The following is a 15,616-nucleotide window of genomic DNA, read 5'->3' as shown; positions in this document are numbered from 1 at the left end:
ATTAAAGCAAAAGAATGAATAGAAAAACCCCAGCTCTGTGCTTGGCACACAGAAAGAGCTCAGTATCTTTTGTATTATTATCTATTGACTACCTGTTAGCTTCTTCTCTGTTTATGTTACATATCTGGACTTTTTAAAAGCTCCAGTGAGTTCCTTCTAGTAACCAAGTATGATTTCAGTCTCTGCACAATGTAACTATTTGCATACACGCATATGCACACTTGCTTGCATCATTGTTGGAAGATGAACACTGAACAATGTTCATCGCTATGTTTTGTTCTTACTCAGTGCTTTTGCTTAGTTCTTCTCTAGAAACATAGCTAAATGGAGGTTGGACTTGATTTGAATTACAAGAAAGTAACGGTGATTCATTTAACTTATTTTATAAAAAGATATTCGCTCATTCATTCTTTTCTTTTCATTCTATAAATATTTATCAAGATTCTTCTTCATAGACAGCTGTGACAGGGTGGCTTTAAGCTTAAGGTTTTCCCACTGGACATAGCCTGCCTGGGGAGTTGTAGGTTATCTTGCTTGGTTGCTTCAGAGCAGGGCCTGTTCCTTTGAGAGAAACAAGTTATAGATATCGTCGCTCATCTGGCTGTAACTAGAGTATTTCTGGCTTCTGTACTTCTGCTTGCTTGCTTGGTAATGGCCAAGGCCACCAAAATGTAGTTTCTGCCTTGAAAAACCCCCACCACTGCACCTCGGGGCTGTCTTCTCCAGACTTGCTCTGTGAGAGGGCAGTCACCAGCTGGCTAATAAAGACTCTTAATTTGACCTCAAAGGTCTCGCTGTGTTTTTAATCTGTACGCCTCACAACAAAGCTTATTAGTTAGGTGCTAAAAGCCAAAAGGATATTTATAAGACATTGTGACTTCCTTAAGAAGCTACATCAAATAAAAGGGATAAACTGATTCAAATCCGGAATTACAGAACTAAAATACATGCTAGGATAATTTTTAAAACCCATATATGTCATTTTCATTTTGTTGAAAGGAATAAAGACAGAAAGGAGGGAGGGAGGAAGGGAAGAGAGAGAGAGAGAGAGAGAGAGAGAGAGAGAGAGAATGCACTTTTATTCACTGGTTCACTCACCCAAATGCCCACAACTGCCAGAACCAGGCCAGGCTGAAGCCAGGAGCTGGAAACTCCATTCCTATTTCCTATGTGGGTGGCAGGGACCCAAGTACCTCAGCCATCACCTGCTGCCTCCCAGGAGACACAGTACAGGAAGGTGGATCAGTGTTGGAGTAGCTCTGACTGGAACCAGGCACTCCAATAGGAGGTGAACATCTCAGGCAGTGACTTAACCACTGTGCCAAATACCTGCACCCCTTCCCTGAGGATAAGTAATCCCAAATCTCCATTTACAAACAAGGAAACCGAAACACACTGGGGTTCAGGAAGAATACAGGAATTGGAATCTAAATTGTCCAAATTCTAGCCCAGCTTTTTTTCTACTTGTATCATCCAATACATCAAAGACAGAATTGAGTGCTGTGATAAGCAAGGGCTACAATAAAAAAAAAATGGCACATTCTGACCAAGTAGGAGAAAAAGAGAGGAGATCTATAAATGTTTATGTGATGAAAAAGTTGGAGGAGGGTCTCCAGGCAGAGGACACTCCGCAGGCAGAGGGTACCTCCAGGCAGATGGAGTGCGAATGAGGGCACAGAAGTGTGACAGAGATGGGAACCGACACTGGACAAAATCAGGCCAAATCCCAAGCAGCTCCAGTGCCAGCCCAGTAAATCTCTGTTTCACTATCTAGGAACTTTTTCACTTTAGAAGTTTATGGTAGCCAGCGCCGCGGCTCACTAGGCTAATCCTCCGCCTAGTGGCGCCGGCACACTGGGTTCTAGTCCCGGTCGGGATGCCGGATTCTGTCCTGGTTGCCCCTCTTCCAGTCCAGCTCTCTGCTGTGGCCAGGGAGTGCAGTGGAGGATGGCCCAAGTACTTGGGCCCTGCACCCCATGGGAGACCAGGAGAAGCACCTGGCTCCTGCCTTCGGATCAACGCGGTGTGCCGGCCGCAGCGCGCTGGCTGCGGCGGCCATTGGAGGGTGACCCAACGGCAAAGGAAGACCTTTCTCTCTGTCTCTCTCTCTCTCTCATTGTCCACTCTGCCTGTCAAAAAAAAAAAAAAAATGGCCCTGAGTGTTTCAGGGAAGAAAACCCTGGTGGTGTTGTGAGAGACGGATGAGAGAGGCAGAGCAAGACAGCTTGGAGGCTACCAGGGCAGGCCGGGTGAGGGGTCTGCAGTGGCAGAAGCCATGGAGAGCAGGGGAGGTTCTGCTAGAGGAGCACTAGTCAGAAAGCACGGCTCTCGAGTCCTAAGACGTGGTTGGGAGTGACGCCTCAGTTGGAATGAGCACGACTGTTTGACCGTTTTGGATAGCTTCTTTGAGTGACTGATGGCTGGCATTGCTTCATTAAAACAACCAGAGGCATTTTGAACTTTTATCAGTTTTAACAATGTATGACAGTATTTTACAAAATGATTTAATAAAAACTAGTCTTCAAAACTAGTTTAAGTATCTTTACCCCCTCCCTCTGGAACCTCTTTGCTTTTCACAGTCATTTAAGTGGAACTGATAACTCTATCCTTTGTATTCCGTGGTACTGAGTACACATTTTGCTTATATTAAACATCTGTATTAACCCTGTATTTCTCCTGATCCACAATGACTTCTGGGAAAAGGCACGTGCTTTTGTTTAGTTTCCCTAGTTTCTAGCATAATTCCTCATCTCAGCGTGTCAGTGAAGACTTCTGTGTACAGAAGTCTTATTTACAAGATGGGCAAAATTCTCTGATAAAATCCCTACATGCTAGTTCTACAAAACCCCTTTCATGTGCCAGCAAAACACATGCACCCATACAGGAAATGTGTGGGGTCTGAAATGACTTGTTACTAATGAACCTACTCTGGTCCTAAAATATCACCACTTCCTTTTTTGTGTTGAGTCTTTAAGACATTCTATTTTGGAATCTTTGTGTGACTGAAGCCAACCACACTGGCCTGTAGTTTGTAGAACTATGAAACAACTCAGAGTATTTATCCTGTGTTAGGTCTTCTAAGCGCTTTCTCTGTAATCCTCACAACTTCCTGAGACATCCAATCTCACAGAAGAAAAAATGTACAACAGATTGGTTACTTCACACAACTACTAAGAAGCAAAGCCAGAATTTTTCTTAGCGATCTTTCAACCAATCCACAACATTTTCTTTCATGAGTCCTTTCATTTAGAATGTAAAATGTAAACAGTATTTCTCTACTGTCTCCAACATTGTCCAGGTATTACGACCTCTTGGTAAAATTTTTTAGCAAACCGATAAAGAATTCACCAGGATAAATAGGTTCAAATCCATTGAAAATCAGGACAATTTGTCATATTCTTATCTCTCTCTCTTTTTTTATTTGACAGATAGAGTTAGACAGTGAGAGGGAGAGATGGAAAGATCTTCCTTCCGTTGGTTTACCCACTAAATGGTTGCTATGGCCGGAGCTACCCCGATTTGAAGCCAGGAGCCAGGCGCTTCCTCCTGGTCTCCCATGTGGGTGCAGGGGTCCAAGCACTGCCTTCCCAGGCCACAGCAGAGAGCTGGACTGGAAGAGGAACAACATGGGCTAGAACCTGGCGCCCATATGGGATGCCGGCGCCGCAGGAGGAGGATTAGCCAAGTGAGACAGGGCGCCGGCCATATTCTTATCTCTTGTCTGGGTTAACCTTTCCAGTATATACAGCATTTTGATGACTCAGATGTCTCAGTCTAAATCCTCCTCGAGAACCCCAGGCATATTTAGATATTTTTTTTTAAGTTATGTTTCCCCTGGGTTTTGTCCTCACTTCTTTCACTATAATTATTTTAGTAGCCTTACTATATATTACATATTTATTTGCATGCTTTTTTTCTTACTAGACTATCAACCTTCAGACAGAAGAGATGCTATCTTCCCATTTTAATAATAGTTTCAGCATTTCATATAATGCTCCACACAGAGCAAGTGCCCAGTATTACTGATAAATACTGGAGGAGAGCAAAGAACCAGTTCTGAGAACCTCAGATTTCTATCATAAAAGTTAACGTGGCACCATTATCCCCAAAGAATCAAGTTCTCATTCTTTATTTGTTGGTCTTTCTTAAAAGAAATAAGTGAAAAACAAAAGCACAAATAAAGTCTTTTTTCTTGTTACAGATTTTCCCCCATAAATTTTAATTCATCCTGGGGTACAGCTTACCTGGGTTGATTGTAGGAGGTTTGTGCCACAGTTTAAAATTGTCTGGGCTGTATTCCCCATCTCTTGTTTTTCATTCATATGTTCTGGGGTCTTAATTCTTCAGAAAAGCTGTTTGTCTAGATGCAGCTAACCTGTATATGCTCTTCTTTACTTACTCATCTGGGTGATACGCTGTGTAAGGGCCAGGAATTCCAGTTTCATACTTTCCCATCTCTCTTTTTCCTTTTTAAAAATTACTTAATTTATTTAGCTTTTACGATGAACAAATGTCATGTATGTCATATATAGAGATTTAGGAACATAGTCATACTTCCTATCCTACCCTCCCTCCCACCCATGCCATCACCCTTCCTCCTCCTTCCTTTTTTATTTTTTCTTTTAATGCTTACAATAATCTACTTTCAGGTTATTTTATACCCATAATAATTACCTGAGGCTGGCGCTGTAGCATAAGGAGGTAAAGCCACCGCCTGCGGTATTGGCATCCCATATGGGCACCAGTTCGAGTCCTGGCTGCTCCACTTTTGATCCAGTTCTCTGCTGTGGCCTGGAAAAGCAGTGGAAGATAGCCCAAGTCCTGTGCCTGTGTAGCAGACCCGGGAGAAGCTCCTGGCTCCTGGCTTCAGATCGGCTCAGCTCCAGCCGTTGCAGCCGTCTGGGGAGTGAACCAGTAGATCTTCCGATCTCCCTCCCTCCCTCCCTCCCTCCTTCTCTCTTTGCCTCTCTGTAACTCTGTCTTTCAAATAAATAAATAAATCTTTAAAAAAAATTACCCAACAATAAGTAAAGAATCCAACAAACAGCAGAAAATAACACTGTTCTTCAACAGTAGAGACAAGGGCAATAAACAATCAATGGATTTCAAAATGTCAATTTTGCTCATACACATTATTTTTTTTTTTTGTACAGTCTTAGTTCCCACAGATCAGGGAAAACATACCATATTTGTCTTTTGGGGACTGGCTTATTTCACTAATTATAATGGTTTCCAGTTGCATCTATTTTTCTTTTTCTAAAAAACAGGATTTCATTCTTTTCACAGGTCAATATTATCCATACTATATGTGTACATGTATATATATAAATATATGTGTATATATGTCACAATTTCTTTATCCAGTCATCAGTTCCTGAGTATCTGAGTTAACTCTGCAGCTTAGCTATTGTGAATAGAGCTACAATAAACATGAGGGTACAGATCACTCTTTCATATGCTGATTTTATTTCTCTTGGGTAAATTCCCAGGAGTGGGATTGCTGGGTCATATGGTAGACCTATGTTCAGATTTCTGAGGGATTTCCATATTGTCTTCCACAATGTCTGTACTAGTTTATATGCCCATTAACAGATATTCAGTTGAAAGTCGTAGTTACAGAGATAGGAAAGGGGAAAGGGAAGGGGGAGGGGGAGGGGGAGGAGGAGGGAGGAGGGGGAGAGGGAGAGGGAATCTTCCATCTGCTGATTCACTTGCCAAATGACCTGGCTGGGCCAGGTTGAGGCCAGGAGCCAGGATTTTCATCCAGGTCTCCCACATGGGTACAGGGGTCTAAGGACTTGGGCTGTCCTCCACTGCTTTCCCAGGACATTAGCAGGGAGCTGGATAGGAAGTGGAGTAGCCAGTATTTGAACCAGTGCCCACATGGACGCTGGTGCTGCAGGTGTCAGCTTAACCTGCTGTGCCACAACACTGGTCCCCTCTCATCTCTCTTGATCCACTTACTTTTCCTCTACCAGTTATACATTATTGAATTCTGTCTACTTTGAAGTTTTGGAAATCTACCTTCCATAAAATATTACGACCAGCGGCTCTCCTCATTGACAATTCACATGGTAATCTTTTTTGCATTCTCATATACATAACTTTAAGTAAGACGTGAGGAAACTGAAGTTAGAGCAATTTAATAAAGTGTTCAAGGTAAGACATCTTCCAAGAGGCAGGGAACTGCCTAAAACCAGGCCGGTATGATACTAAAGCACAGGCAGTTAACCATGTCACGTGGTGTATGCCCCTAAATTCTCTGTGGGGTGGCAGGCCACAGGAGCCCCATTGCCCAAGGTAAAACTTAGTTTAAGCTTACCCAAGGCCAGTCAGGTAGTACATTGCAGAACTGGAATTAGAAGTAAAATTTCTGGGGCCAGCGCTATGGTGCAGTAGGTTAATCCTCCACCTGTGGCGCCAGCATCTCATATGGGCACCAGTTCTAGTCCCAGCTGCCCCTATTCCAATCCAGCTCTCTGTTATGGCCTGGGAAAGCAGTAGAGGATGGCCCATGTGCTTGGGCCCCTGCACCCACGTGGGAGACCAGGAAGAGGTACCTGGCTCCTGGCTTTGGATTGGTGCAGCTCTGGCTGTTGCAACTATTTGGGGAGTGAACCAACAGAAGGAAGACCACTCTCTTTCTCCTTCTCTCTCCCTGTAACTCTACCTTTCAAATAAATGTAAAAAAATAGTGTGGTAGCACTACTTAACCCAAATGTTATCTTGGAAAAATACTGGCCCTTGGTCTTTATTTCCTATCTTCATTTGCGTGGACCAGAGTCATTGGTATGTTCTATAAAAGTCTTTGCTGATGCAATCCTAAAGCTTCAAGCAGATGGCACTGTTAGGAGTTATATTTTCAAAGCCATTTTTAGGGTATCCTCCCTCTCATTTTTCCACTTTCACTTTCATGATGGAAATAGAGACAGACTTATAGAAAACATGGTAGTAAGGGAGACATTTCTACATAAACTCTAATCTGGAGATTTTCTCTGGAGATTATTTTGGAAAAAAATGTATTAGTTTAGTCTACTGACTCCTTTTAGTTATATCACTTTTTTCTTGGGGTCTCCTGCCTCAGCTTTCAACTACTTCAATGACAGTCATCCAGTTCTCTTACCATTTGTCCACTACCTTTTCCAGAGAAAGTCTAATTTCTTTCACAGATAGTGGCCCTTCCACATTTGGAGAGTGTTAAACCACTAAATCTTCCCTCCATAGTCTGAATCTCACAGTTGTTATGGGATGATACAGACTAAAGAATGGAAGCCAAGGAGCAAATGACTTGGCTCTGTCACTTCTTAACAGGCAGGTTACTTAATCAAGGTGCTTCATATCTCTCAATTTAAGAATTACCATCTAGGGGCCAGTGCTGTGGCATAAAGGGTTAATGCCCTGGCCTGCAGTGCCTGCAACTCGGATGGGCACTGGTTTGAGTCCTGGCTTCGGTTTGGCTCATTCCAGCTGTTGTGGCCATTTGGGGAATGAGCCAGTGGATGGAAGACATCTCTCTGTATCTCTCCATTTCTTGTAACTCTGCCTCTCAAATAAATAGATAAATCCTTATAAAAATGCAACAGTGCTTATCTCATGTAACGGTGTTAGGGCTCAAAATCAATATTAGAGTGTGTGTCAGACTCCTGTACTACAAGTGGGTATGTAAATGGTTATGGCTGCCCTCTCCCTGTGAAGGCCCCAGTTGTTGCTATACTCCAGCCAGAATCAAGCAACGGACCTAAAGGTTTTGGGAAGTAATCTGTTCCCTCAGTGAAAAGATCCGTCTTCTTCAATGTGCCTGAAGTGACACTGGTTCCTGTTAGTAGCCATGCCAGCTCATTTAAACTTGTGATAACTAAAACACTCAGATCTTTTTCTCAGGTCATCTCTATCTTGTTCATATGCAATCATGATATTTAGCTTAGAGGCAATAATTTATCTTTTTTATATAAATATTTATTTATTTGAAAGGCAGGGTTACAGAGAGGGAGAGATGGAGGCAGAGAGATAAAAACAGAGCCCTACTATCTGTTGGTTCACTCCTCAAATGATTGCAATGGCCCAGGCTGGCCCAGGGCAAACCAGAAGCCTGGAGCCCCATCTGGGTCTCCCATGTGGATGGCAAGGGCCAAAGTACTTGGACCATCCTCTGCTGCTTTCCCAGGCACATTAGCAGGGAGGTCCATTGGAAGTGGAGCTGCCAGGATTTGAATAGATGCTCATCTGGGATGCCAGCATCACTGGCAGCAGCTTAACCCACTGTACCACAATGCTGACCTCAGCAATATATCTTTGTACCAGTTAACTTTCATGTTGTTGGTCTTAACTCAATGCTTGAGTATGCTGAAGATATTAAGATATTAGTCCTCTGGATGAATTTTATTTCCTAGCTTTGTAGCATCTATTTCCTTTTCAATATCCTTTGCCTATGGCCTGCAAAGGGCATAGATTGGTCCTCTACTTTTCCTTGCAGGACTGGAAGAATCTGTGCGTAGAGATGTAGAAGATTCTGAAATGCTTTGGAATGAATCTTTCAAGGCGTCTGATTTTCCGTAATCTCTTGAAGTGCCTTAGAATAGTCCAATTGGTGGTATTTATTGTTGTTGTTGTGATGATGGTGTGGGGAAGAATAACTAGGTGGTTTACTTTCCTTACCAGTGCTTGTAAGAGGTTTCTACTTTTTGATGGAAAATTGGTAAAACCCTAGTGAAAGAGAATGAATCCTTCATTTTTGCTGCAATGATGAAAAGAAACAGGCTGACTGTTCTAATTTCAAGGCCTTTCACACCCTTTCTTGCAGATGAGCACTTCCCTTTTCACAAGACTGCAGGAGTATATTCACTTGCCAGAATTTATTTTCTATTTTGATGTCCTACTTCATTCGTGCTGTTGTAACAGAATACCACAGACTGTATAATTTATAAAGAATAGAAGCTATTTTTCACAATTGGGAGTTTGAGGAGTTTAAGATCAAGGTGTCAGAATCTGATACAGCCTTTTATTTTTTAAAAGATTTATTTATTTACTTGAAATGCAGAGTTACACAGACAAAGAAGAAGAGACAGAGAGAGCGAGAGATCTTCCATCCACTGGTTCACTCCCCAAATGGCTTCAACAGCCAGGACTGGCCAGGCTGCTTCTGTGTCTCCCAGGTGGGTACAGGTGCCCAAGCACTTGGGCCATCCTCCACTGTTTTCCCAGGTGCATCAGCAGGAAGCTGGATTGGAAGTGGAGCAGCCTGGATTTGAACCATTGGCCATATGGAATGCCAGTGCTGCAGGCCGTGGCTTAACCCACTGTGCTGGTCCCTGATACAAACACTGTTGTTACATCCTCATGTGCAGAAGGTGGAGGGGCAGAGACCCAAGATGACTGAATAGGGGAAAGATGTGATGATTCTGATCATAGGAAGATAAAAGAAGAAAAGGTGGGGGAGACTGCATTCCCAGGCATAATTGGAGAGAAGTTTGCCATGGAAATTCTACGAAAAGAAATTAGAGACTGTGGAATAGTGGGGACAGTACAGTCATGGAGCAGAGAGCAGGAAACCTCCGGCGACTCCCACAGGCAGTGGTTAGAGAGGACAAAATCTTCGAGCAAGTCACTCAGTAACAAGCAGGGGAGGAGATGCAGGTTTAATAAGGCAAGTAGAGGCTGTTAAAGGAGGATTTTATCAGAGGGATAAATCTGTGGTTCCCACGGACTTTGAGTCTGGCCTGGATGGTTGGCAGGGGGGCAGGTCACCCCTTAGGCCTATGAAGTCCTCCCCTCCCCACACTCTCTCAAAGCACCTGGACTTGGCTTACTACGGCAGAGCACTGACCAACACCTTAATGGAATGAAATTTAAGAAACTCTGGAAAATATGCAAACACATGGAGACTAGACAACATGCTCCTGAATGAGAGTGAGTTATGGAAGAAATTAAAAAATTCCTAGAAATGAATGAAGAAACAGTCCAACATATTAAAACATAAGTGACAAACAAAAGCAGTGTTAAGAGGGAAGTTTATAGCAATTGATGTCCACATCAAAAAAATTGGAAAAGCATCAAATGAAAAATTTAGCAATGTATTTCAAGAACCTAGAAAAACAAGAACAAATCAATCCCCAAATTAGTACGAGGAACAAATAATTAAAGTTAGAAAAGAAATAAACAAATTGAAATAAAAAAGATACAGGGGTGTCACCTTTGCACACCCTTAACCAGGAAGAACCAGGCAGAGCTCTCAGGCCGCACCCATCTCAAGCCTCCAAGGCTCCTCCAACAGCAGGCAGTCCACTTAACACGGACACAGTATAAAAAAAAAAAAAAAGAAAAAAGAAAAACGCACAGTGACGCAAGAAGAATTAACTATGCCGAGTAACACACACAGAAATAGAGGGAGCAAGATCAACGATGACACTATGATGCCTCCAAATAAGCAAAACACCCCAAGCCAAGAGTATGAAGATGATGAGATAGAAGAAATGCAAGATACGGATTTCAAAAAATTTATGATAAGAACATTTAGAAGTTTTCAAAAGCAAATCCTTGAACTACAGAAATCCTTAATGGACAAGATTGAAAATCTCTCTCGTGAAAATGAAATTTTAAGGAAGAGTCAAAATGAAACTCAGAAACTAGTAGAACAGGAAAGTGTTATAGTGAAGAGAAATCAAAATGAAATGAAGAGCTCAATAGATCAAATGACAAACACATTAGAAAGCCTTAAAAACAGAATGGGTGAAGCAGAAGAGAGAATATCGGACTTAGAAGATAGAGCACAGGAAAACATACAGTCAAACCAAAGAAAAGAAGAGGAAATTAGAAACCTAAAAAATATTGTTGGGAATCTACAGGATACTATTAAAAAAACCAACATTCGAGTTCTAGGAGTTCCTGAAGGCATGGAGAGAGAGAAAGGATTGGAAGGCCTTTTTAGTGAGATACTAGCAGAGAACTTTCCAGGTTTGGAGAAGGACAGAGATATCCTAGTACAGGAAGCTCATAGAACCCCCAATAAACATGACCAAAAGAGATCCTCACCACGACACGTGGTAATTAAACTTACCACAGTGAAACATAAAGAAAAGATCCTAAAATGTGCAAGAGAGAAACGTCAGATTACTCTCAGAGGATCTCCAATCAGACTCACAGCTGACTTCTCATCAGAAACCCTACAAGCTAGGAGGGAATGGCGAGACATAGCACAGGTGCTAAGAGAGAAAAATTGCCAGCCCAGAATATTATATCCTGCCAAGCTCTCATTTGTGAATGAAGGTGAAATAAAGACCTTTCATAGCAAACAGAAATTGAAAGACTTTGTGGCCACTTGTCCGGCCCTGCAAAAGATACTTAAAGATGTGCTACACTCAGAAACACAGAAACACGGCCATCAATATGAAAGAAGGGAAAGGAAGAACACCTACCAGTAAAAGAGCATGGGAAGCTCAAAGCATATACTAGAAAATATTTCCGGGAAAATGGCAGGGCAAAGTCACTACGTATCAATTGTCACATTGAACATTAATGGTCTGAATTCTTCAGTTAAAAGACACCGTTTGGCTGACTGGCTCACAGAACACAACCCAACTATTTGTTGACTACAAGAAACACATCTCTCTAACAAAGAGGCATGCAGACTGAAAGTGAAAGGTTGGAAAAAGATATTCCATGCCAACAGAAACCAAAAAAAAGCAGGTGTAGCCATATTAATATCAGACAAAATAAACTTTAATACAAAAACTGTTAAGAGAGACAAAGAGGGACACTATATAATGATTAAGGGTTCAATTCAACAGGAAGATGTAACTATTATAAATGTATATGCACCTAATTACAGGACACCGGTCTATTTAAAAGATATGTTAAGGGACTTAAAGGGAGATTTAGATTCCAATACAATAGTACTGGGGGACTTCAATACTCCACTCTCAGAAATAGACAGATCATCCGGACAGAAGATCAACAAGGAAACAGCAGATTTAATTGACACTATTGCCCAAATGGATCTAACAGATATCTACAGAACTTTCAACCCTACATCTACAGACTTCACATTCTTCTCAGCAGCGCATGGAACCTTCTCTAGGATTGATCACATACTAGGCCATAAAGCAAGTCTCAGCAAATTTAAAAGAATTAGAATCATACCATGCAGCTTCTCAGACCACAGCGGGATGAAGCTGGAAATTAGCAACTCAGGAAACCCCAGAAAGTATGCAAACACATGGAGACTGAACAACATGCTCCTGAATGAACACTGGGTCATTCAAGAAATCAAAAGAGAAATCAAAAACTTTCTGGAAGTAAATGAAGACAACAACACAACATATCAAAACTTATGGGATACAGCAAAAGCAGTATTGAGAGGCAAATTTATAGCAATAGGTGCCTATATCAAGAAATTGGAAAGGTACCAAATAAATGAGCTTTCAGCGCACCTCAAGGACCTAGAAAAACTGCAGCAAACCAAACCCAAATCTAGTAGGAGAAGAGAAATAATTAAAACCAGAGAAGAAATTAACAGGATTGAATCCAAAAAAACATTACAAAAAATCAGCCAAGCGAGAAGCTGGTTTTTTGAAAAAATAAACAAAATTGACACCCCATTGGCCCAACTAACTAAAAAAAGAAGAGAAAAGACCCAAATCAATAAAATCAGAGATGAAAAAGGAAACGTAACAACAGACACCACAGAAATAAAAAGAATCATCAGAAATTACTACAAGGACCTGTATGCCAGCAAACAGGAAAACCTATCAGAAATGGATAGATTCCTGGACACATGCAATCTACCAAAATTGAACCATGAAGACATCGAAAACCTAAATAGACCCATAACTGAAACAGAAATTGAAACAGTAATAAAGGCCCTCCCAACAAAGAAAAGCCCAGGACCAGATGGATTCACTGCTGAATTCTACCAGACATTTAAAGAAGAACTAATCCCATTTCTTCTCAAACTATTCAGAACAATCGAAGAAGAGGGAATCCTCCCAAATTCTTTCTATGAAGCCAGCATCACCTTAATCCCTAAGCCAGAGAAAGATGCAGCACTGAAAGAAAATTACAGACCAATATCCCTGATGAACATAGATGCAAAAATCCTCAATAAAATTCTGGCCAATAGAATACAACAACACATCAGGAAAATCATCCACCCAGACCAAGTGGGATTCATCCCTGGTATGCAGGGATGGTTCAACATTCGCAAATCAATCAATGTGATTCACCACATTAACAGACTGCAGAAGAAAAACCATATGGTTATCTCAATTGATGCAGAGAAAGCATTTGATAAAATTCAACACCCTTTCATGATGAAAACTCTAAGCAAATTGGGTATAGAAGGAACATTCCTCAATATAATCAAAGCAATTTATAAAAAACCCACAGCCAGCATCCTATTGAATGGGGAAAAGTTGGAAGCATTTCCACTGAAATCTGGCACCAGGCAGGGATGCCCACTCTCACCACTGCTATTTAACATAGTTCTGGAAGTTTTAGCCAGAGCCATCAGACAAGAAAAAGAAATCAAAGGAATACAAATCAAGAAGGAAGAAGTCAAACTATCCCTCTTTGCAGACGATATGATTCTGTACTTAGAGGATCCAAAGAACTCTACTAAGAGACTATTGGAACTCATAGAGGAGTTTGGCAAAGTGGCAGGATATAAAATCAATGCACAAAAATCAACAGCCTTTGTATACACAAGTAATGCCATGACTGAGAAAGAACTGCTAAGATCAATCCCATTCACAATAGCTACAAAAACAATCAAATACCTTGGAATAAACTTAACCAAGGACGTTAAAGATCTCTACGATGAAAATTACAAAACCTTAAAGAAAGAAATAGAAGAGGATACCAAAAAATGGAAAAATCTTCCATGCTCATGGATTGGAAGAATCAACATCATCAAAATGTCCATTCTCCCAAAAGCAATTTATAGATTCAATGCAATCCCAATCAAGATACCAAAGACATTCTTCGCAGATCTAGAAAAAATGATGCTGAAATTCATATGGAGGCACAAGAGACCTCGAATAGCTAAAGCAATCTTGTACAACAAAAACAAAGCCGGAGGCATCACAATACCAGACTTCAGGACATACTACAGGGCAGTTGTAATCAAAACAGCATGGTACTGGTACAGAAACAGATGGATAGACCAATGGAACAGAATTGAAACACCAGAAATCAATCCAAACATCTACAGCCAACTTATATTTGATCAAGGATCTAAAACTAATTCCTGGAGCAAGGACAGTCTATTCAATAAATGGTGCTGGGAAAACTGGATTTCCACGTGCAGAAGCATGAAGCAAGACCCCTACCTTACACCTTACACAAAAATCCACTCAACGTGGATTAAAGACCTAAATCTACGTCCTGACACCATTAAGTTATTAGAGAACATTGGAGAAACCCTTCAAGATATTGGCACAGGCAAAGAATTTCTGGAAAAGACCCGGGAGGCACAGACAGTCAAAGCCAAAATCAACTATTGGGATTGCATCAAATTGAGAAGTTTCTGTACTGCAAAAGAAACAGTCAGGAGAGTGAAGAGACAACCGACAGAATGGGAAAAAATATTTGCAAACTATGCAACAGATAAAGGGTTAATAACCAGAATCTACAAAGAGATCAAGAAACTCCACAAAAACAAAACCAACAACCCACTTAAGAGATGGGCCAAGGACTTCAATAGACATTTTTCAAAAGAGGAAATCCAAATGGCCAACAGGAACATGAAAAAATGTTCAAGGTCACTAGCAATCAGGGAAATGCAAATCAAAAGCACAATGAGGTTTCACCTCACCCCGGTTAGAATGGCTCACGTACAGAAATCTACCAACAACAGATGCTGGCGAGGATGTGGGGAAAAAGGGACACTAACCCACTGTTGGTGGGAATGCAAACTGGTCAAGCCACTATGGAAATCAGTCTGGAGATTCCTCAGAAACCTGAATATAACCCTACCGTTCGACCTAGCCATCCCACTCCTTGGAATTTACCCAAAGGAGTTTAAATTGATAAAGAAAAAAGCGGTCTGCACCCTAATGTTTATTGCAGCACAATTCACAATAGCCAAGACCTGGAACCAACCTAAATGCCCATCAATGGTAGACTGGATAAAGAAATTATGGGATATGTATTCTTTAGAATACTATACCGCAGTAAGAAACAACGAAATCCAGTCATTTGCAACAAAATGGAGGAATCTGGAACACATCATGCTGAGTGAAGTAAGCCAGTCCCAAAGGGACAAATACCATATGTTCTCCCTGATCGGTGACAACTGACTCAACACCAAAAAGGAAACCTCCTGAAGTGAAATGGACACTATGAGAAATGGTGACTTGATCAGCATAGCTCTGACTGCTAATGGACAACTTAATACATTATCCCTCATAGTATTTTTTTTTGTCTGTTCTACTTAATATGACTGGTTTAATTCTGTAATTATCACACAGTTATTCTTAAGTGTTGAAAATTAACTGAAATGTGATCCCTGTTAAACATAAGAGTGGGAATAAGAGAGGGAAGAGATGTATAATTTGGGGCATGCTTGGGCTGACTTGCCCCAATTGGTAGAGTTGGAAACATACCAGGGGATTCCAATTCAATC

The sequence above is a fragment of the Oryctolagus cuniculus genome, chromosome 7 (genome assembly GCF_051225735.1).
Source record: "Oryctolagus cuniculus isolate XC-2025 breed Fujian yellow rabbit chromosome 7, ASM5122573v1, whole genome shotgun sequence".
Classification (NCBI taxonomy): domain Eukaryota; kingdom Metazoa; phylum Chordata; class Mammalia; order Lagomorpha; family Leporidae; genus Oryctolagus; species Oryctolagus cuniculus.
The sequence above is the reverse complement of the archived record's forward strand: the minus strand, read 5'-3'. Positions refer to the sequence as shown.